This window comes from Candoia aspera, chromosome 5 (genome assembly GCF_035149785.1).
Source record: "Candoia aspera isolate rCanAsp1 chromosome 5, rCanAsp1.hap2, whole genome shotgun sequence".
Lineage (NCBI taxonomy): Eukaryota > Metazoa > Chordata > Lepidosauria > Squamata > Boidae > Candoia > Candoia aspera.
The window spans coordinates 74,538,816-74,561,323 of NC_086157.1; the positions used below are offsets into that span (position 1 = coordinate 74,538,816).

At 35.5% G+C, this 22,508-nt stretch overlaps 1 long non-coding RNA gene across 2 annotated transcripts; it reads right to left on the minus strand.

Moving 5' to 3' along the window:
* Positions 1-5,754: 5,754 nt before the first annotated feature.
* On the minus strand, positions 5,755-21,476 carry LOC134498344 (uncharacterized). Of its 2 annotated transcripts, none has more exons than XR_010068026.1 (4): positions 21,445-21,476; positions 13,986-14,071; positions 12,401-12,490; positions 5,755-5,848 (listed from the first exon to the last, which is right to left on the minus strand). It is a non-coding gene; the product is annotated as an uncharacterized LOC134498344 (long non-coding RNA). The 2 variants fall into 2 exon arrangements; XR_010068025.1 differs by lacking the exon at positions 5,755-5,848 and adding an exon at positions 9,171-9,616.
* Between the last annotated feature and the right edge of the window lie 1,032 nt (positions 21,477-22,508).

The following is a 22,508-nucleotide window of genomic DNA, read 5'->3' on the forward strand; positions in this document are numbered from 1 at the left end:
ATCTCCACTGAAGAACTCATCACTTATATGGCAGCTTGTTCCACTGCCTGATAGCTTGTATAGTCAGGAAATTCCTGAACCTACTTTCCTGTCATTTTAGTCCATTGATTCTGCTCTCTGAGGAAACGGAAAATAATGCACTCTATCTGAAGGTAATAACCCTTCAGATATTTGAAGACTGCTAGTGTATATCCTTTCCGAAGTATTTTCTGAAGACCAAACGTACTCAGATCATTTAATTGTCTCTCATAGTGTTTGGTTTCCCTCACCATCTTGCTAATTCTCCTCTGAAATCATTCCCCTGCTGACTCTTGTTGAACTTTGCTCTACAAGGACTCCCAGATTCCTTTCACATGTACTACTGCCAAACTAGATTTCCTCATCCTATATTTGTGCCTTTCATTTTCCCTACCCAGATATAGAATTTTGCACTTATCCCTGTTAAATTCCATCCTATTCATGGAATTCATTTCAGCCTGCAGCTCAAGTCTAGATTGTTTTGAATATAATTTGAAGTTTTAGCCACCAGCCCAGGCTTGGGTCATCTGCAGGTTTGATAAGTGTTTCTTCAACATCCTCATCTAAGTCATTGATAGAAATACTGAATAGCAAAGGACATAGGGCAGACCCCTGTGGCACGACAGTTGATACTTCCCTCCAAGCTGGTGTGGTTATTCTGGCAATTCCACTGAGTATTCAGACCTAGCTTTACCCTGAAAACTATAGCTCCAGGTAAAAAGGATGGAGTTCTTCTTACCAGAATTCATTAGTCTCAGAGTGTTTGTGCTATTGATATTATGGATGATATAACTTTACTGCTCTTGATTAATGACAATTCCTTTTTGAAGTTTGCACCTTTTTTTTTTTAATTTGCAGATTACTCACAGAATTAGCAAACTGTGTGTACACCTAAACCTTGGATTTCTTTTGTGGGAAGTCAAAGTAATGTCCCTCAGTCCCAACATGTATTCATGTGCTGTGTTAAAATACTTCTCAGCAGGTCATGTATTGTTCTCCCTACTCAGATATTATATATTTTCCTGTATTTTGCATTATCATTTTTTAATGCACTCCAACATGTAATTTATCTTAGTCAGCAGATTTAAGACCTTTATGTCACCCAGCATGTCTAGGGATCTCAGAAATAAATCACTGCTGCTAGGTTTGTGCCTTATGCAACAAATGTTTTTTAGAAGAGAATCCAAAACAGTGATGGTCAATAATACACTGGATATCATAGTAATGAAATGTATTCTACCTGTTCTCCTGGGTATGACGACACAGGCCTGACTCCATTTAACTTTACATTTGCTATTTTGCTATTTTTTATTTTTAATAGACCCAACTATTTTATTGTTCAGAAAGTGATTATGGTCTCAGTGAAAGCTTTATTTAATTCTTTTATTCAGGATCAAATTTACAAACAGATATGATAAAAGCTGCAGAAAATTATCATAGCAATATCAAGCAGAGAAAAATGAATCTGTATGAAGCATTAATTGGGTAGACATGTAGTCCATTATGCAGAAATACATATGGGACAGAACAGGACACTGCCTTTGCATATATGTTTATAGTTACTTATGCACAGGGTCTGTACACAAATACATATCCACTAATAAATGTTTCTTGCTCAAGTCTACCTGTGATGCCCACTGCCAAATCCATCCCCAACCCACTTATTACACCAAGATGGTCTTCAGAGATGAGTATCTGTGAAAAGTCAACTGTGTTTTCTGTGAAATACCCAGTTTGTGGTATACATCTCTGCCCCTAATTATGATTTCTTGTTTGTAAATAGCCCACTGTCTAACAAATACAGCAGACAGATTACAAAACCCAGAAATTCTCCTTCTACACCGAAATCAGCCAGATGGCATCTTTTTTTTTTCCCCCCAGAACCTGGCTGAATAGCACAGTGCTTAAATTCTTAAGACTGTGCCCTTCTCTACTATTAGCAGTAGTGAACACTAACTAAATCACCACCTCACAACACATCAACATTGCTCTGTGACAAGTTTTCAACATGGTTCAGGAACTCATCAGCTTTTAAATCAGTCCTATGTCTCCTAACAGAAAAGGGTGGTTGGTCCACAACTGAAATTAAATGCAGCTTCTGCCCAAACATGACTGGACATATCATCCCAGCCCCATGACTGACTTCAGCACCTATCCAGAATCATGACTTCGATGAATCTAGACAACTGGCCAAAGGATTATCATTGCTTTCTGCTGGGTTGGAGGGTATGTGTATGAGTATTTGTGTTGCCAGTTAAACTTTGTCAGACTAAAATATGTTACATCCTTAATCTTCATGGCTTGTTGGAGGAGAAATAAAACGTTATTAAGGGCATGCTTTAAAATGTTTATATATGTGTGTGTATATGTGTTATCAGTTAAACTTTGTCAAACTGAAGTAGCTGACTTTACTAGCAGACGTGTGATTGACTTCAGCACATGTCCCAGAATATTACATGTCTGGACTGTAGCCAATTCCCCCTTCAGTTGCAGACTTTACACAGGAGTACCATTGCTTGCTGTTGGGTTGGAGGGTATGTGTGTATGTATTTGTGTTACCAGTTAAACTTTGTCAAACTAAAGTATGTTGTTGTCTTAATCTTGCTGGAGGGCAAATAAAAATTTGACTTTCTTTCTTACAAAAGTACACAAAAAAAGTTTGCTTCAAAACGTTTATACGTACAGTATATGTGTATTTGTATTATCGAACTTTGCAAACACATATGTGTGCGTGCATGTTTTCTAGTTAAAATTTGCCAAACTCTGTCTCTTTAACTTTTAGAACAGGTAAAGTAGACGGTGGTTTAAAAAGTTCTTTTTTTCCTGAATTCAAGGGAATGATTTTAAAAACGCCACAATAATACAACTTTATATGGGGGGCTTACAGAAGCTTCTTTTTTTTCTCCTTGCATTTAAGGTGCTGGTGTTAAAACTCCACAAAAATTAAAATGTCATTTTATTTATTTCCTAATTCACAAAATACAGTTTGCTACCAAACTAGAGTGAAACCTAGGATTCTGTTAATGATTCATTTAGGGTTTTTTTTTAAAAAAAATTTTGAATCCATACAGGATTGGGGATAAGGTTAAAGTAATCATCACTCTAGGGTTCACTAGCAGCATTTTTTTCTTCTTGTTGGGTTTAGGTAAACATGTCATATCTGGCAAAGGTCATGACCTGGTAATACCAGCATCAAGTGACCTTTGTTTACTGTGATGATGTCACTGATTCAACAAACAGATAAGGTCCCATTAAAATTAATATATTCTATAACTACTTTTGGAGGAACTTCTCCCATGGAGCTTTTTCAGAAAAGGAAGTGGGGCAGCTATGATAACTATATAACAATGAAGTTATATATAATAAATAACAGAAATAATATTTATTTATTTATTTATTTCTCAAATGTATACTACTGCCCATCTCCCCCTGAAGAGGGACTCTGAGCGGTTCCATCTTCTCCTACAATTTTCTTCTTCCTTCCTCTCTACCACTATTACTACTATTATCTTATCTTTCTGGCCATACCATATAAAAATAAAACATTTAAAAACCATTCAAAAGAATTCCAAAGCATCCTGAGAATGCTGTAGAAAAAAAAAACATGTTTCTTTTTCAAGAAATATTATTTGAATTTAGAAGACAAATTCCAGCATGGTTTTAACATGTTCTCAATCTGTGTCAGAGGCGGGGAACTTTTAAACTGCACTCAGGGGTCACCCTTAACACTTCTGAGAGCCATAAATGTAGGGAGGTGGTGGGCAGGGCCAAGATTGTATATGTTTTTCTTAGGTACATATGGGGGCTTTCTTGCCCCAAAGGGTGATTTAAGAGCTTAATACAGTAGACTCTCAGTTAACCAGAACTCAAGCAACCAGCACTCTCAGGCAACCAGAAAACAAGACCAGTACTCAAGCAACCAGCAAAAAAAATCTGTATCTCTCTGCTGCCATCTAGTGGGTATTATTGGTATATTGTTTTCTGCTACAGATTAAGGTTACTATGGTAACTAATCATTTTGGCCGGGTGAAGAGGTTGAATTTAATTGTCCTCTTTTCAGGTGCTAATAGTTGCATAGCCTGAAGCGAGGGCAGTTTGCTAGTTAGTTTCAGTTCCTTCTCTTTAGGTTTGTAGAGAGTAAGCAGCTCTCAGAGAGCTTGTGAAAATGCAAAGCCTGTAAATATGTTTTTGTGCTTTCTGTAAATAAATTTATTTTTATAGAAATGCCTGGTGTGTGACTTTTCTGATCTCTCCTGGGCCAAATGCTTTCTAGCACTCTGCCAACAAGTATTAGGGTTTAACAGTAACTCTTAAGTGACCAGAAACTACATTTATCCGGCATCTACCAATCCCCATGGGTGCCGGTTAACTGAGAGTCTACTGTACCACAACTTATGAATATATCCCACCTTAAGGGGTAAGAGGAGTTGTTCAGTGGGGAATTTAAAACTTTTTACAACACTTCAATCTATCTTTTAGCCTTTATTTTTTGTTCTTTTTAATAGATCTTCCTATAAAGAAGTATGTGTGTGACCTGTACATGTCTCTGTGTGACTGTGGTTGTTTGTAAGAGAGAATGAGAAAACAGTTGGACTGTACAGAGGAAGGATCAATTAATTTTATAAATAGGGTACTTTATTTTACAGACAATTTTAACCATTAGTTTTTTGTTTTTGTTTTTTTTTAATCCTGGTTTTGCCATCTTTTGAAATATGAATTCTGAAGAGCATATATCCATACTCTAATGCAGCCCATGCACACATTTATTAGTGAAAGGGAAAGCTTCAGGAGTGGCTTCATCTGGACTAGCAATCTTAGGGTGGCAAGATGAAGCTGAAATTGCACAGGATTTTATTTGACATATCACGTATTTTCTATTCTTCCTTTTGTGGGAGGTTGTTATTTTACATTGAGACTGATATGGATAAACACAGTATGCCACCAGTGTTCAGCAACTATATCTAAAGATAGCTGTAGAAATTGCAAAGAAGTGGGGTTGTGGATGTTTATGAATCTCAGGTTGTCCACCTATGTCATTGGTTATTCTCCTTTCACTGTTTAACTCATACTATTTGAATGTACATGGGCTATCATGTATTAATTTATTAATGAAATAAACATCAGCAGCATCATGATCTCTGAACAAATGATTCCAGGGAAAAATCTCCACTGAATTTAATTAAAGGAAGAGAGAAAGATGATATAGGTATGAAATAAGCTGCTTTACAGTGCTCTAGTTACTATCTAGTAGCTATTTTCTACTCTTCTGGTAAAAGGAAAGTTCATCAGATATTCAGAGGAAAACTTGGAATATAGTGGGTAGAAGAGGGAATAGGTGAATCATTTACTGTACCATAGTGAGAGTCATGCTATCAGTCTTTGAAGTTTTATAGCTTTATGATTTCAAATCTTGTTGAAAATAAAAGATTTGTAATGGCTGCTTAATTGAACCTATGCTATTTATCAGTTTCTACAGAGAATAAAGAACCCTTAGGCTTTTTTGAAAGGTTACTCTTATGCCACACAAACACAAGCAAGTGCTTTCCACAACAATGGTATGTTCAGTTTCCAGGGAACCTTGAAGTCAGCATGTAGACATGTTGCTTATGTCTGCAAGCACTAAAGGCGAGAAAATGCAGGATTTACACTCTGTAAGGCTCCAGATTTATCAATTTCAGGAGCAAAATAAGACAAAAGAATTGCTGTCCAAGAACTGAAAGGGGGAAGAAATATGTTGCATGAACACTGAGTAATTATAAATGCTTAAGAATTTACAGATAACTCATGAAGTGATTGGTTCAGTTGTTTAGCTGACATTTTTCTTATTAAACTAAGAGAGAGAGAGAGAGAGAGAGAGAGAGAGAGAACATGCAGAATCATCATTAGCATCAGGAATCAGAAACATTCTCACAAAGCTAACCCTTTTTTTTATTTATTTATTTGAAAGCACTTAGAATGGGATACAGAGGGATTGTTGCAATAGAGCAATTCATGTCACATTTACTAGGGTACAATAGGATTGCTTTGATTTCTGAACCAAAACTAATTCTACAGAGTATTTAGCTTCAAATAAGTACAGAATATAAAAAGAATTGGAATGATCAGATTCTTGGGTTTTGCACTGTTACCACAGCAATAGAAGGTGAAATAGCTTTATTATCTTGCTTTATTAAAAAAAATGAAATCAATCCAAATAAAATTATGTTCACGATTTCTATATGCTAATATGTCAGGGATGATTTTGCAAAGCTGTTTCAATATATCTTTTATTTCATCCCCTTATATACAATATCAGGAATTGGTGTAGACAACATCTACTGAAATGGAGAAATATTCTTGCCAATGTATGTACCATTTTCTCCCACCACCTGGACCTTGTTTGTATAGTTAATTTATGAAAACTTAGTCTGAGTTACAGACACAATACTTTGGTATAGAGAGTCCTAATGTAGTTTTATGGTGATTAACTCAATGCTCAATAATGCTGAGCTGACTGCATCTCTTAATGATAATATTGCAGGGATATTGAAATTTTAAACACATGTTAACCTCAGCACAGTTGCCCAGGATCAATTTTTAGAAAAAGGAAAAGCATCATTGCATCATCTCATGTTGGCATCATATCTGAAAAGTCCTTGGGCTTCCCACTGAATGAAGGGTCTCAGATATATTTTCCCATGTGTCCCTTTGGCCCTAATCCACCTTACATTTCACAAAGCCCTGAAGACAAAACTGTTCAAAGATACTTTTAACCTTAGGCAATTATGGATAATCTTCGATATTATTAGCTATTATTTTACAACACTGCTTTTTTCATAGTGCTGATTTTTCTTGCTTTGTTTTACCCTGATCAGAGTTGGTATGATTTGGATGATTTACAATAACTGTAAAACAGACAATCAAGTAAAGCTTGTGTTAAAACCCAAGGGCAATAGTCCATTGTTTTCACAAGTCTTATGTAGATATGAAACTGTAACGATGAAGGGTATATATGCAGGTGTGTATTTCAGCCCTGACACATCTACCCAATAATCTTACATTATCCAGGAGAGTCTGAAAAGATACTTCATCCATGTTTTACTACCAGTAGTTACAGTATTTCTTGTAAAGCAGAACAGTTACACAATTTCTTCCTGGTCAACATGGGACAGTTAGGATGGATAGAGGAGAGCAAGCACATTTATTTCTTGTCATTTCTGTGCTTACAATTCAAAATGTTTGCACTGGCTTACACTTTCAGAATGTTGACATTATATTAAACTGATCAAAGACTGAAGAACAAACAAAACAGAAGTTCTAAAAAAGGAGTACCTCTTCTAGCATATTGAAGAGTGAAACCTAACGTTAAAGCAAAATAAAGCCAATTTTATTTTGAAAGTGATTTGAAAGCTTAGCTTCTTGCCTGTCACAGATGAAAATTGAGAGGTGGTCTGTTTTTTTTAATCTCTAGTATACCTGATTTCACTTTATGAATTACTACAAAAGGGAAAATTCCCCTCCCATTTTATTATAGATTGCAGAAGTCTTTTTTCAGTCTGCTTGCCTTGTGTTGATTCATTTTTCTAAAAAGGTCTATCTGGTAATTGGTTTGTGAAGCAGAATCTTGCACATAGATTAGAACAGGCAAAGTGCTGGGGAGGCTGGGGAGGCTGGGGTTGGCATAGCTGCAGATATCTTGGATCCTCTCTAATTATGTAGAGACAAACCATTCTGGGTTTGGGCCTGGATGCATGTCAGAACTGGCATTGTTGATCATGAAAAATAGCTTCTATTGGGAGCTCTGCACCGGCTGCCTCACGCCCCACTTTGTGTGTGTGTGTGTGTGTGTGTGTGTGTGCGCACCTTCAGGACAGTCTTGAGTCCTGGAATTGCCTGCACAAGCCCCTGAAGTTTTCTTGATAACATTTGCAGTAGTGGTTTGCCATTACTTTCTTTCTAGGGCTGACAGTGAGTAACTGTCCCAAAGTCACCCAGCTGGCTTGATGCCTGAGGCAGGGCAACTCCCAGCTCTCCTAGTTCACTAGTTTCTAGCCTATGCTAAACTGGGCTCAGGCCCATTAAATTATACAGTCATTTTAATTAAATAATTAATAGACCATTTATTGCCCTATAAACAGTTCAGGACCAGAATATATATTGAAATATGGATTTCCATATAGGGCTACAAAGATTTTATACCTGGTGATAATGTTCTGTTGACCAGACCATGGCTTGCTGATATTCACTTAGCTGTGGTGCAGAGGTGGGTGTTCTTTTTAGTGATCATTCCTTGTGGAATAAACTCCCAGTAGAGACTAGATGGGCCATGCTGTAGAATGTTGTTGCTTAGACACTGAAAACATTGATCAGCCCAGGACATTCTTGGATCTACTGGTGGCCCTACCTAATTACCACACATGTATTCTTTACAATTCATTTTTATCTGTTTTTATTGTTTCTATAGTTTTTTAACCCTATATTTTATAGCACTTATTTTAATTCTTATAGTGAACAATTTTGATTTTTTGTTTAAATGAAAAGTACTGTTAAAATGCTGTAAAAAAATAAAATATAACACCTTGCTTTCCATTGACCACAGTTTGATTTAACTTAATCCTACCGGTCACACAGTAATTGCTACTGAAATACATTTGTAATATATGAAGTTTGGAAGGCTAGTTAGGAAGGGGAAAGAAATAATGTGCTGACACTTTGCATCCTGGTGTGCTTTTTTATATATGTTCATTGAGATAAAGAGAGATGGCTTCTGCTGAAAGGGGGAGATAATTTCTAAAACCCCAGGAGAAGAAAAATGAAAAATTATACTGTACTTGGTTGTGAAATAATATTGGTATATCTAATCCAGAAGTGGAAAAGTTTTCCCACTGATTTTTCCAAGAAGGATCACAAATGGGGTATTGATGGAGCATATGGGAATGGAATATGCATTTTCCTGAAATAATCTGTACACCAAAAGGAAAACAGACTGCAAAAGCTAAATAAGAAAATACCAGCATTTTATTTTTCTTGTAACTCAGAAAGAAAAATATCAGTAGTGCGGTGATATTAAAAAGGAGTCACCACAATCCAACAAGAATTTTGATGTAGAAAAAAGATGCCAGCAATTACAATAATTAACAATAGTTAATAAAGCAGTGCACATGAATAATGAATAAAAAGTAGGGCTTTTTTCTGAGTTGTTATACTCAGCAAGTCACATTTTAAAAAGAATATTTGAAAGCAAGGCACTCTTTACAATGCTATTCTAGCATTGAGATGAAAAGATCAATAGAGATTTGCCGCTGAGTATTCAAAAATAGTCTGTAAGAATAAAAAGACACCTGAAAAGGTAAAAATTTAGCAGAAGGGAGGTTAACGCCTCTTTCTTTCTGTTCTCTCTCTGGTTTTATTTCACTACTCAAATGAAAACTGCTGGAAGGCTTCAGTTTCTCTTTTTCATGTCTACAATGAACTCTGTCAATAATAGCTAATGGATCAGTGTGTTCTTTTGTATTAGCAGCATAGGAATATGTGAATAGGAAGCAGTGTTGCTCATGCAGGGAATCATTCTGTGAAGTGAAGAGTACTTCCTGAAAGTAACTGAGATCCATCAGCACCCCTGCAGCAGTACAAATAAGGAACTAAACAGCATGATACAGTAGATAGTATATAAGACTTTCTATTAATCATAAGGCTTTTGTAAAGGCTAAAATACACATTGTTTTAATGTTAGGCTTCTGAATTAGGGTTGAATTGTGATTATATAAATATAAGCTGTAATAAGATTCAATTAATAAATTGCTAGCTTAAGCACATAGTAGGATACTGCATTTTAAAAGTCAATAAATTAAATATTGTGCCTTGTCATTTCAGCCTTAGGACACGGAAATTTGAATTGATTGCTGGCTAGCTGGTGTTTCCTGCCCATGCACTAATTTTCAATGTAGCCTACATCTTTTGGTAGGTGATGTCTCCAGTCAAGGCATTTGAACTGCTGGCTTTAGAAAACAATACCTCCTTAATGGCTGTAGACATGAATAATTAAACATTGTCAATTTGTGACAAATACTGGATCACAAAAAGGATCTCATTATTTGAATGTGATACAGTACATGGGCACATTTCTGTGAGGAACATTTCATGAAAAAATGTATACTCAGTTCTTTCACATGATGAGATTGATCACCCATTCCCAGTAGGTATGCACAGGTAATTTAAGGAGTTTCCATATAGCTACTTGTGTGGCAGTGTTATTCATATTTTTTTAATCCTATAACACTCCAGAATTTCCATCTGAGAGCTCAAAAGAGAGTTATTTTAAAGAATGCATTAGGAATAATTCTGCAGGGTAGAGTATTATTCATGTTCTTATAAGAATGTTAAATAAAGATATGCACTTAAAATGCTAAACATATTTTTATGAACAAAAGCAAGGTATTATAGAGCTCTTTTTTTAAAGAAAGCATGCTTATCAGGAGACTTACAGGACTGAGTGGCATTTTTGACACTATTGCTATTTTTCTTAATTTGGATTAGCTTGCAACTTCATTAAAAAAAATTCCCTGCAAAACACCTGCTTTATATATCTATGTTTATATCACCTTTCTTGGTATGTCTTGTATACCAAATATTTTTAAACGCTAAAGATAGGCAAATCCACAACAGCTGTTTCCTGAGCAACCTCTATGCATACATCCAATATCTGGAAATGACAGCACCATCACACCTATTAATTCAGTATGTAATACAGTCTGGATTAAATGTTCCTAATGCTTTATATTCTAGTAGCAATTACAAAAGCAGTTTGAGAAAGGTACCAAAATGAAGTAATATGTGCTTCTTTCAGTGAAACTATATGAGGGTCATCACTTTTTAATGTGTGATTAATATGTTACTTCAATAAGAACCAATCTCAGAAGAGATGTATCATTGTAAAAGTTGATTGTATATTTTCTGTTGAATTGCATCTCCTTGCTCCTAATGTTAGCCCAATATTTAAAAGTAGGGGTGGGAAATTACAGGCTGAAACCCACAGAAGCATGCTTTGGGTACCAACAGCTCAGGAGAGTCAGCTGGTGTGGCCCAGAAGGAAGACCTTTTCTGCTGTGGCACTTGCCCTGTGGAACATCATGCCACCTGAGATTAGGTTAGGCTGACCCTGCTGGCCTTTCACAAGACCATAAAAACTTGGTTTTGTGCCTGGGCCTGGGAGTGTGATAAAGCACATCTCTTGTTGACATGTATTTTTGAAACTCAGTTGCTATGTTATTTTATATTATGTATTTTATTGTTTTTATCTATTTTATTGTAAGTTGCCCAGAGTCACTTATGGGAGATGAGTGGCTATATAAATCAGAAGGCAGGCAGGCAGGCAGGCAGGCAGGCAGGCTATTTCTTATGGTGATTAGCATGTAGTGGCTATGATGGTTGAAGGTAGGGTAAAGGAATCACAACAGCCAGGTCTGTTTAGATCTTGTAAGCTTACCAGAATGTTTCCTTGAAACATTAAGGGATTACAATAAGAAAATGATGAAAATGACAAAAGCCTGTGATATAAGCACAGGTACTCTCTTAATAGCTTCTTAACTGCTGCAGTGATAACTTGCTGTGGACATCAAGGCTCTCTTGAGTTTCATTTTCCACAACTATTCAATATCAATCTGGTTCTAGGTCCTTCTGCTCAGTCCCACACCATCTCCCATGGCCCTGAAGTGGTTTCCTAATTGATTCTAGTCATCCTAAACTTTTAAGAATAAAATGAATCCTATTCCTTATACTCAGATTTAATTATGCTAACAAAGGAATCCTATCCTAACCTTCAGAAGTAAGCCTTACATCCAATGATATTTAATCCAAAGTAAGTATATAAATGGATGCATTCTAGAAGGAGCATTTATTTTAATGCTTGTTCATAAATCTAGTTATATTTTGGGCATATAATACTGCTGCTGCAACATATTAATGAGATATAAGTCCCTAGTTTATCCAGAATATACATTATTTTGGCATTGCTTGTAGAATTAATGTTGAAAAAAATATGAAGCTATGAGGGATATTTTTACATGGCCATATTCTGAAAAAGGAAAGTGCAAATATAGGTAAGATTTTACTAGATGTAAAATAATTTTATGGAATATGCTGTTCAAGTATTATTTCACATTTCAGATTTGGAATGTTATTATTATTGTTCCTTGTCTTAAAGAATAACACAGATGTTAATTTTCTGGGAGAAACATATTTCATGAGTATTTTTTCCCATAATACAAATTGCAGCCCTCTATTTGTATTTGGACGTGTCAGTCTACTGGAAAAGTATTATTAGGATTTCATAGCAGCCATGCATTAGCCAAGCTTGTGGTTATGACTGTAATTTCTCACAAATTACCTTAACTGAGAGGCTTACATTTGTATTGAATAAGTTAGCTTCAGAAACTCTGCAAAATTAAAATGCAACACCTCTACATTTTAATATTCCTCTGCCAAAAGGTGTTATCTAAAATTTTACAAAACACATAGTTAGCTTTATAAAAAACAGGATCACATTTAATGCTTCAAAAATCTTATTCTAGAGGAATGGTTATAAGGTTTGCTGTACCAACATAAAAGTATCCAGATTGTGTGTCAATGTTCTATGTAGATTCAGAACAGCACTAATTCTCATGGTACAACTGCACTGTGTGTTATGCTGTCCCAAAGGCTTTGTTCTCCTGAGTCTTTAATTTACCTCAGAGCTCAATCGTCTATTTCTTAAGCAAGAAACCAAAATTAGAAAACAAGAGAGAGAAAGAGAGAGAGAGAGAGAGAGAGAGAGAGAGAGAGAGAGAGAGACCCTTTTTTGGGATGTGCAATCTGCATTTTATTCCTACTATGTAGGAGACTATGACTGAAGGACTCCCACAGGTATGAGTAGGCTTGGTAGACAAACAAACTAGGCTATTTCTTACAACATACAAAAGAAGTTTGATGTCTGCCTGGGTTCTGTTCACTCCCACTAGTTCAATAAAACTCCAAACAGTCTCTCTTTCCCCATTAATTCAATCTTGGCAGTTCCTCCAAACTTTTCCCATGTTATTACTTCACTGCTGCTAGGTACAAACACCCATTACCAGAACAAAAATTAATTTTTAAAGAATCGTCATCATCATCATCATCATCATCATCATCAGGATTCAGTACAAGGCAATACTTTGATTTGGTATCTGATATTGCCTGGGTTAGAAACTTTCTGGAAATCATAAGTATGATACCTTACAACCCAAAGTAAGAAAACAATGGATATAAATGCAATAAATGGATTTTCATAATGTAAAGAGGTTGCCAATTGCAATATATGGAAAGAAGGGAAGGGAAGGGAAGGGAAGGGAAGGGAAGGGAAGGGAAGGGAAGGGAAGGGAAGGGAAGGGAAAGTTCTTCAGACCATTGTATTATTGTTGGAAATAGGTCTCTTTACAATCATAAATGTGCAAGACTGCCATTTTCATTCTCCTCTTATTAGTTTCCAAAATGGTGGTTTAATTCAGAAGAGCATGAGCATCTACAAAACTTCATGAGTCTTCCAGAACAAAATTAATATTAGAAAGAGCTTCAGTCAAAAAAGGAATCATTACAGCACATGACCACATGATATGAATCAATAAATCCATACTATATACAAGCACCGTATATCCAACAATGAGCTGAACTGATCTATTTCATCTAAGAAAACCTCCAAAATGTCATACTGTGTTTCATACATTGACCCCTTTAATGGTATAATTCTTACTGGAATGACAAAAGCTGCATGGGAGTGCTCTTAGAACCCCGCCACATTTGCTGCTGCATTTGCACAACCTGGTCAGGTTGCTGCAGCAATTCTGCAGATGAACTAGTTTAACTTCCAGTTCAGCTGTGGTATGTGGGGAAATGCCATGAGAAGAGTCTTTTGGTGTTAATGTCAGAGTTGTGAGGCAGGCAAATTCCCATTGGTGAAAATTTTCATTCTGACCCACCTTTGTTTCTTTTCCTCCCCCTCTTGAAGGCAAAGCACCATGGTGTCCTGCCATCATTGTACCATACTTTTATTTTTATTCCCTCACTGTAAAAATAAATGCATGAAGCATTAAAAAAGATTGAGTAGAAATTTTGCTGGATACTGTTTTTTACCTGATTGGTTCATGATGAATTGGGAGTACAGTGAAGGCACGGATGGGGCCTTGGGAAAAGGTCGAGAGTTCAGAAAGTGAAGCCAATTGTGAAAGTGTCCTTAGAAATATAATAACTTGAAGTAAGAAAGTGGCAAAAGGGAATTAAAAGCATTTAGCCTAAATTCCTTCTTTAAGAACAAGAGCCAGATCAATACTATAAAATGCCTCCTTTATATGCAGTTTCAGTTTGAATGTCCTTTGGACCATTTTTTTAAACTTCCATTTCATCTAATAATTCTTACTGTAAGCATAAAATTCAGATGCCAGGTTTTTCCTCTGTTGAGGAAAAAAATTGTTCTAGGCAGTAAAACAACGGAGTGAAAAAATAAGATATTTTAATTCAGCACTACCTATTGCAATAGTATTTTGAGAAACAGCAAATGGTTCCACCAAAGAGTAAAATAACATGTGTGTGTGTGTTTGTGTGTGTGTACGTGTGTATAAATGAATGAATGGATGGTACAGGAATGATAAAAAAGATTTCAGTAAGTGTTCTTTTATAACCTTCATTTGTGAAGCGATTTGCAGTCCAAAACAACCAAACAAATAATAAGGATAACTAATATTTGCTGTTTTTAATAATGTGTTGTTATAAAGTGATATCCAGGCTCATTTTAATCCACTTTTACATTATTTGGATAGATTTTTTAAAATGTGAAATGGGGCATTCTGAATACACTTTCCATTATAATCTTTAGCCAAAATTGTCCTGCTACTGAAACAACAGGTTCATGGTTAACCCTTTTCTTCTGATATGCAACACAAGAAAGCTAGGAAAATGCAAGCCTATTCCAACTTCCAGATGCTTTAGCCTATGGCAAGGCAGTCATGTCTATCATTATCACACAGAATTCATTCAAGACAGGCTCTGCATAGAATTATGTATATAGTTTTTCAAGCATTTGTAACAGTGTGCCAAAAAACCATCCAAGATTTCCAGATAGTTTCTGGTAACAACCACGCATATCCTTGCCCTAGGATGGATGCTAGAATAGCCTTGGCTTTGTCCCAAAGTTCAGCCTTGCTGAGATGGTCATCTGAATGTATCCCCTAACACTCTTAGGACTGCTGTCAAAATAATTAGCAATATGTCACATTAGCTTAGTGTGAAGACTAGTCAGATCTTGCAGGAGACTTCAGTTTTGTTATGTGCTGTGAAAGAACTTCCCTAAAATTTGTTCCTGTACATCTGAACAAGTTAAACAGAGGATGCTATAATTTGATATATTAATAAAAAATATCCACAAGTACATTTTAACATACTAGAGGTATTGTTTTAAGAAAAGAATTACATTCTAGTTAATCATCATATTTTTCTTAATAGCACTCTCAACTTTTGTGTGCACTTATAGCAGTCTTTTGTGGCATGTATCTTCTCAATTTCATGGGTGCAGGAGACAAATTAGGAGGAATGGATGCCTGTGACCCATTCCTATAATTTACCTCTTCCCATTTCATTCGGTCATTTTATTAAAAAAATTACAAAATATAAACAAAAATACAAAAGATAAACAATGAAATAGACACACACAAACACACATACAAATTAATAAGCAACAATAACAACAAACCCTAAACAGAAGAAGGGATAGGGAAAAAACAAATTAAAAAACCTTAAACATCTATCTATCTATCTATCTATCTATCCATCCATCCATCCATCCATCCATCCATCCATCCATCCATCCATCTATATTAGATGCTGTATAAAAATCATTGGTTTATAGAAAATGCCTTATAATACTGTATTATTATCAAATAGAGAAATAAAACTAACATAATACTATATCATTGTAAGATATCATGAAATCTGTACCAAAGAAAAAAACATATTGCTTCATTTTCTATTTAGTGGAAAATATGTACAATCAAGAATAACATCACTTTCCTAATTTCTCAAAAAAAAAAAAATCCAAAGTTTTGGGATATAATTCAATACAACATTCACATTTTGAGCATTGAGTGATTTTCTATAAATTTATTTATGTAGATTAAAATGTTATTCAAAAACTTGCAAGTAATTCACAAGACCAAATCATATGGGCCAGTAAACCCTTTTTTTTTTTTTTTACATCTTCAACAAAGTAAAATTGATGTTCATCCTTTCAAATACATCCTTTGTGGAGTCCAATAAACTCAAAATACAAAATTTTGGTCAATCAATCTTAATCACAAATCCACTGATACCACTTTAATATTCTTAAGGACTTGCAACCATTGATGTGACATTATTGGATATTCCTATTCTTTGGTCCATAGTTAATAAATCCCAGTGGTATTCATTTTAAAAAATGTTATTTAATTATTGGTAAAGATATGTTGTATTCTTAATTTCAATTGTGGATTCTATCAAATAAAACACCTCAGGTATCTTTGAAGCAACTAAACCAATATGATGGCCCATATTGAGCCATCAAAGCAAGCTTGAGTTGAATATATCGCCACTGTTGTGAATTAGAAAGACCAAATTCCATTTGAATCTGAAAAAAATGCCTGAAATAATCATTACTTATTAACTTATTTAAAATAACTATAATGGCTTCTGCCCATACTTTCCAATAAAACATTTTACCACCTATTTTTAAAGAACAATTCTTCCAAAGATTTAAATCCTCATGAATCTCAGTATTACAATCCAACCTACCCCCCACCGCAGCCAAATATTTCTCATGGCATGCACTTCTGGAAATAAAACACCATTTTTACCATATTCCTATAACTTGTCAGGTAAATGGGATGCAAATTAGGTAAAGGTAAAGGTTTCCCTTGACGTAAAGTCCAGTCGTGTCCGACTCTAGGGGGCGGTGCTCATCTCTGTTTCTAAGCCTTGGAGCCGGCGTTGTCATAGACACTTCCGGGTCATGTGGCCAGCATGACTCACGGAACGCCGTTACCTTCCCGCCGAAGCGGTACCAATTAATCTACTCACATTTGCATGTTTTCGAACTGCTTGGTGTGCAGGAGCTGGGATGAGCAACGGGAGCTCACCCCGCCGCGCGGTTTCGAACCGCCGACCTTCCGATCAACAGCTCAGTGGTTTAACCTGCAGCGCCACCGCGTCCCTTTTGGGATGCAAATTACCAAAGTTAAAATTGTTCAACTTCACATGAATCAACCCTTCAGACTTTTGCACAGCCAATGTAAGATAACAGTTCCAAAAAAGATTTCCTAAAGAAACTCTCATAAATAGAATAAGATATTCACAGATCAGGCTGGTTTTGACCTATAAATAGTTTCCACATTTGGTGCATTCAAGTGGTAGACATGAGAATCTTTATGAGTTATGTTAGTTGAAACAATGAACATTTTGCCAGGTTATGTCAGACTGTTTAATTTTGTACAGTACATTAGTCATTAGCATACTTTAGACTGCAGAAAGAATAAAGACTATAGCTATACCAGTTTCTCTACCACATAAGGTAGTGAGGCATGTCTGCTCCTTATCTGTAGAATGGTCTTCTTGTTCTCTGTGGCTTTTCTCAGACTTTCTGTAATTAGTCTTCTGATTGTGTGTTTGTTTCTACCCACAGTAGGCTCCAGTTGGTTCTGATGCTGAGGTCTATTCAGCAATTAGTTTTTCTTTGCTAGGGCTTTGTTGCCAAGGCAACCCACCTGCTCTCCAGGTGTCAGCACTCAGGCTGTTCAAGAAACTTTTGCTGTCACAAACTTGTGACACTGATCAGATTCTGTAAGTATATGCCAAAAGTGGCACTATCGTGTCTGATTACTGTTGGCATTTAAAAGTTTTCAAAGAAAAAGAGGTTCATTATAGGTCAAATCCCACTGCAGGCATTAATTATTTGTGCAGTGGCATGTCACCAGGCTAGTATATTTTGAACATCCAATTTTCCTTAAACTGCAAATACTTGGGAGACCTCACAAAACTCTTAATTTAATATATTAGTACATTTGCAATCGTAATATTTCTGGATGATATTGGTGGGAGGGTCAAGAACTTGGTTTAATAAGGATTTCTTTCTCTATCTGTATTAAACATAGTTATATTTTCTTTCAGTAACACTGAGGAATAAAAGTAACAGAGAATATTTTTTCGTGTTCTGTTGTGAGTGCTGATCTTTGCAGCACTTTTTGAGGTATTGTTCGCAAAAGTAAAGTGCCAGTAGCCTTGGGTAAACCCAAAGATTGCAAAACACTAAACATATTAGTGTGTCTGTGTGTGTGTCTGTGTCTGTGTCTGTGTCTGTGTTGCTGAATGTCTCTGGCTGCAGAATGCTGCCTATAGGGGGAAGCTAGATTCCAGGCTGTTCCAGAAGTCTAACAATCTGGAAACAATGGACGACTACAGTCTGGGACAAAATATCTGCAGCACCTTTCTTCCTCTGTGCTAAACAGAGTGAGTTCTACTTGCCAATAGATATCTTAATTAGATTCAGATGGCTGGAAATAATATCTGATGAGCTTTACTAACAAGGAAAAATCATCCAAAACTGTGACCTGTTGAATTTGTTAATGTCATATGAAAAGAATTCTTAAGCAACATTTAAGGACATACAATACTCTAACTATGAGAGTTCAGCCATGGGATGTGAACCTTTGCTGTGATCTTTACCAGCAAAATGTGTAAAAGGCAGCTGGTAAAAAGGATGAGCATGCCAAAAAGAAATTACAAATGCAGAATTGTGAAGCAATTGTGTTTATGCAGACGTACACTGAATCTCTGAGAGCTAGTTTGGTGCAGTGGTTAAAGAAATCAGACTAGGAGATTGTGTGTTCTAGTCCACCCCTAGGTACAAAAGCCAAATGAGTGACTTTGAGCCAGTCATTCTGCCTCAGCCTTAGGAAGAAACGGAAACCCACTTCCAAAAATATTGCTAAGAAAACTGCATGGACTTGTCCTTGTAGTTGTCAGGAGTCAAAACTGACTTGAAGGCACCAAAATAAGCAAAGAAAAAAAAATATTCCACCAATTCTGAATCTCTCTAGACCCAAGGCATTTTATTAACTGTGCTTTTTATCCTGAAATACAGAACTGATCTACAGTTTACTGGGAAAACAAAAATAGTGTTATATTGGCTTTAACCCTACTCATATTTCCTAAAATAACTTCAAAGTTACCAAGAGCGTCCTCTCAAGCCCAGTCATCTAACATTGGATGGGTTTTGACAAGATCAGTTCTGATTAGCTTCCTAAAGGACAAACACATTTAAAGAGAAGATGTGGATTTTGTCAATCTATTCGTCAGCAGACAAGTTTTTTTTTTTTTTTTGCTGTGAAAATTATCCAATTTTCACAGCTAAGGAGAAAATATTTATTTAATAGATTTCTTATTGTTTCGTAACATGAAAACAGGTCCAAGAATATGTAGAAAGGCAAATAGCATAAATCTGTATTTTCTTTTGACATAAGAAAAAAAAGTTTATTTTTTATAATATTTATAAAGAAAGATATATATAACTCAGTTATAGTTAAAGTTTTGTACTAATGTCTAAATCAGTACAGATTGGGAGCAAAGTGGAAATGCACAATAATTATTATTTTAAAATATTTTAATGAAATTGAATATTATTTTTTAAATACATGATACTTCTCTTGGTTAAATTTAAAGGAGACAAGACAACCTGTGACCCTTTGGGTCATTGTTTCATACAGATTTCCTTACCACATTCCTCAATGCCTTCAACAGTGGCAGAATTTCTAATGTACTGGAAAAGCTCTTAAAAATTCAAGGAGAGATGTATCGGCCTTGAAAGTAGCCAATGTTGAACTTCATAGCCCAGTCAAACATCAGGAACTGACCATAGGAAATGTTTTATCACATTTTGTATTATATCATAAAATATTCTATAACATTTGCCAAATTTCTCTTCCATAGGAGTCATGGGTCCCAGATTTTGGATGCATTCTGTATGTTAGCCTATTGGAGGTACCTTGATTCAAAAATTGTTGCCCTACAATACACCGTTTCACCCAGTTAAAGGTTACAAACATGAGAGTTTTAGTAGTATATAGATAAAACAAGCAAAATACCTGTTAAAATACAAATAGGCTTGTTAATTTTTTATGGCTTTAAATGTTGTTATATGTTGTTTTAGAAGAATTTGTCTTGAAAGGCACCTAACACAAGTTTTAAGTAAATAATAAACTAACAATATATATGCTTAATAATTACCATGGCTGAATTTATTTATTTATTATATATATATGGATGTTCACTCATCAAGTGACTCTGGTAGCTAACAATAATCAAAATTCCCCCCAAAAATACAATTAATAAAAATCCTCCCAAAGAAAAGCAAATAACGTAAGACCCACCTATATACATCTATAAGACAAGTCAAAATTTATCTCACCCATGTTAAATACTTACTAAGGGCTCACAAGATGCTGGCCAAAGCTGGAGGGAAGAGCCAAGTCTTCAGGCTTTTTGTTCCATCATAAATTAGGACCCTGAGAATGAATATCAGTGCCTGCTATAAGCTGACAATTATGGACTTTAGTTGCTTCCAAACAGTGAATAGCTATTTGTTTTATCATATTGTCTATAAATCACTGTGTTTTTCTTTATAACTTTGGTATCCCCTATAGATTTTTACTGGCCTAATCACCTCATAATAATAGATAAAATAATAAGACCATTTTCATGGTAAAAATCAAGGTATTAGGTCAACTAATTTATTCTTTTCTCTATTTTTTTAACTAGGCAGTTATTGTCATGTATTTGTTATTGCAATGGCATTTGTTTTAAATGCAATTAAAGTAGTTTTACTAGTTAAACTTAAAGGCAGTTGTCTCAGCAAGTGGTTGTGCCTGGCCAAGTTTTTCTGGGCTTAAAAGCTATGCAGATTCAGACTGTACTTGGATGAAAGTACTTGGATGGGAGGCCAGCAAGTAAATTAAAGTTGTAGACTATACTGTGGAGTTTTAAAAAAATCAGAAAATGGTACTGGTAAGCCACTTCCATGTGATTGCCAAAGTAACTACATGATATGTCCATGTAGTCCCCAGGAGACTCCACTTCACTTCACAATTATACTATTTATATTATGAAACAACACAAGAAAATGGCATCCATTTTAAAGTTTTCCTTTCTTCAGACACCATCTTGAATCTTTTGTAAATATAGAAGCATGGCTGAGGCCTTATTAAGTTGTTCCATCTTCTCCTAACATTGCACCCATACTGATGTAACTCAAAACCACTTGTTACAGTTTTGGCCTTGTGATATGCTGATTTTTTTTTTCCTCTGCTACTTGCACCTGTTTGTATTTTTTCTCAATCTAAAACCAATCTTGGTAATAAATACCTTTATCTTTCTTTGTTTTGGCAGTGTTGCTTTTTTCACCTTGACTTCCATAGAGTTTGAGTCCTCTGAAATCTGCAGCATAATATAGGGGAACAGAATTTGGTACCAACGTTAACAGATGTTGGTAGTAGCATATTCTCTGGCCCTGCCCCACTGCAAGTCTCCCAGTTGCTGACATTTTTACCCACTTGTTTAGGTCTGGTGGAGACAGTGTGTGCTACTATACTCCAAAAGTGTCCCCAGAGTCTTGGAAGATTAGCATTATAAACCTTGTAAAAAGCTTACTTAAATAAGAAGACTCCAACCTTTGAAGGTTCATCTAAAATGAACTCAGAGCAATAAAACAAATGACAATGCTGTGATAGAGGCATGGGATCAAGGATTGTTTCTAGCTGTATTGTTCAATTAATTTCAAACATACAAAGATTGTAATTATATATGAGATCATAGCTAAAACAATTGTTTCAAATTCAAAAGAGATTTTCTAATCTTATTAGAAGTGCTCCAACACAGTTCTGACCATTCTGGAAATATTTCAAGCTTGAAACAACTTCGTTTTGAGATTAAAACAGTTATTTAGGACACAAAATGGGGGCATTTTGAGCTCAGAATAGAAGTTTCAACCTTGGAGCAGTGTGTTTCAACCTTGAAACTAGCATTTCAGTCTCAAACTGTTTCAAATTAAAAATATTTTGCTCACAACTAAATGTTATGTGTTTCCATGCTGGAGGTATTGTATATTAATATCAAGCAATGTTATGATGTAATTTCTCTCTCTGTTTTCAGAGCCGTGAACTTTTTTATTGTAGAGGAAAGCCTTAAGAATGTAATTGTCTTCCCAAAAGGAAATAATCATTCCAATTGGCCTTTCATAGAAATGTCCTGGGGGAATAGTATCAATTAACTGATTGTATCAATTATCTGCTTGGAATAGAGTGATGTACTTATACCTACCTTCTGTGACTCCTCTGGGTGAAAACCTCCTGATACTGTTTCAGAAGCAGCAGGTATAGTCAAAACATCCTCCTTCAGTTTTGTTAAGCCTCTTAGAGGTTTACACAAGT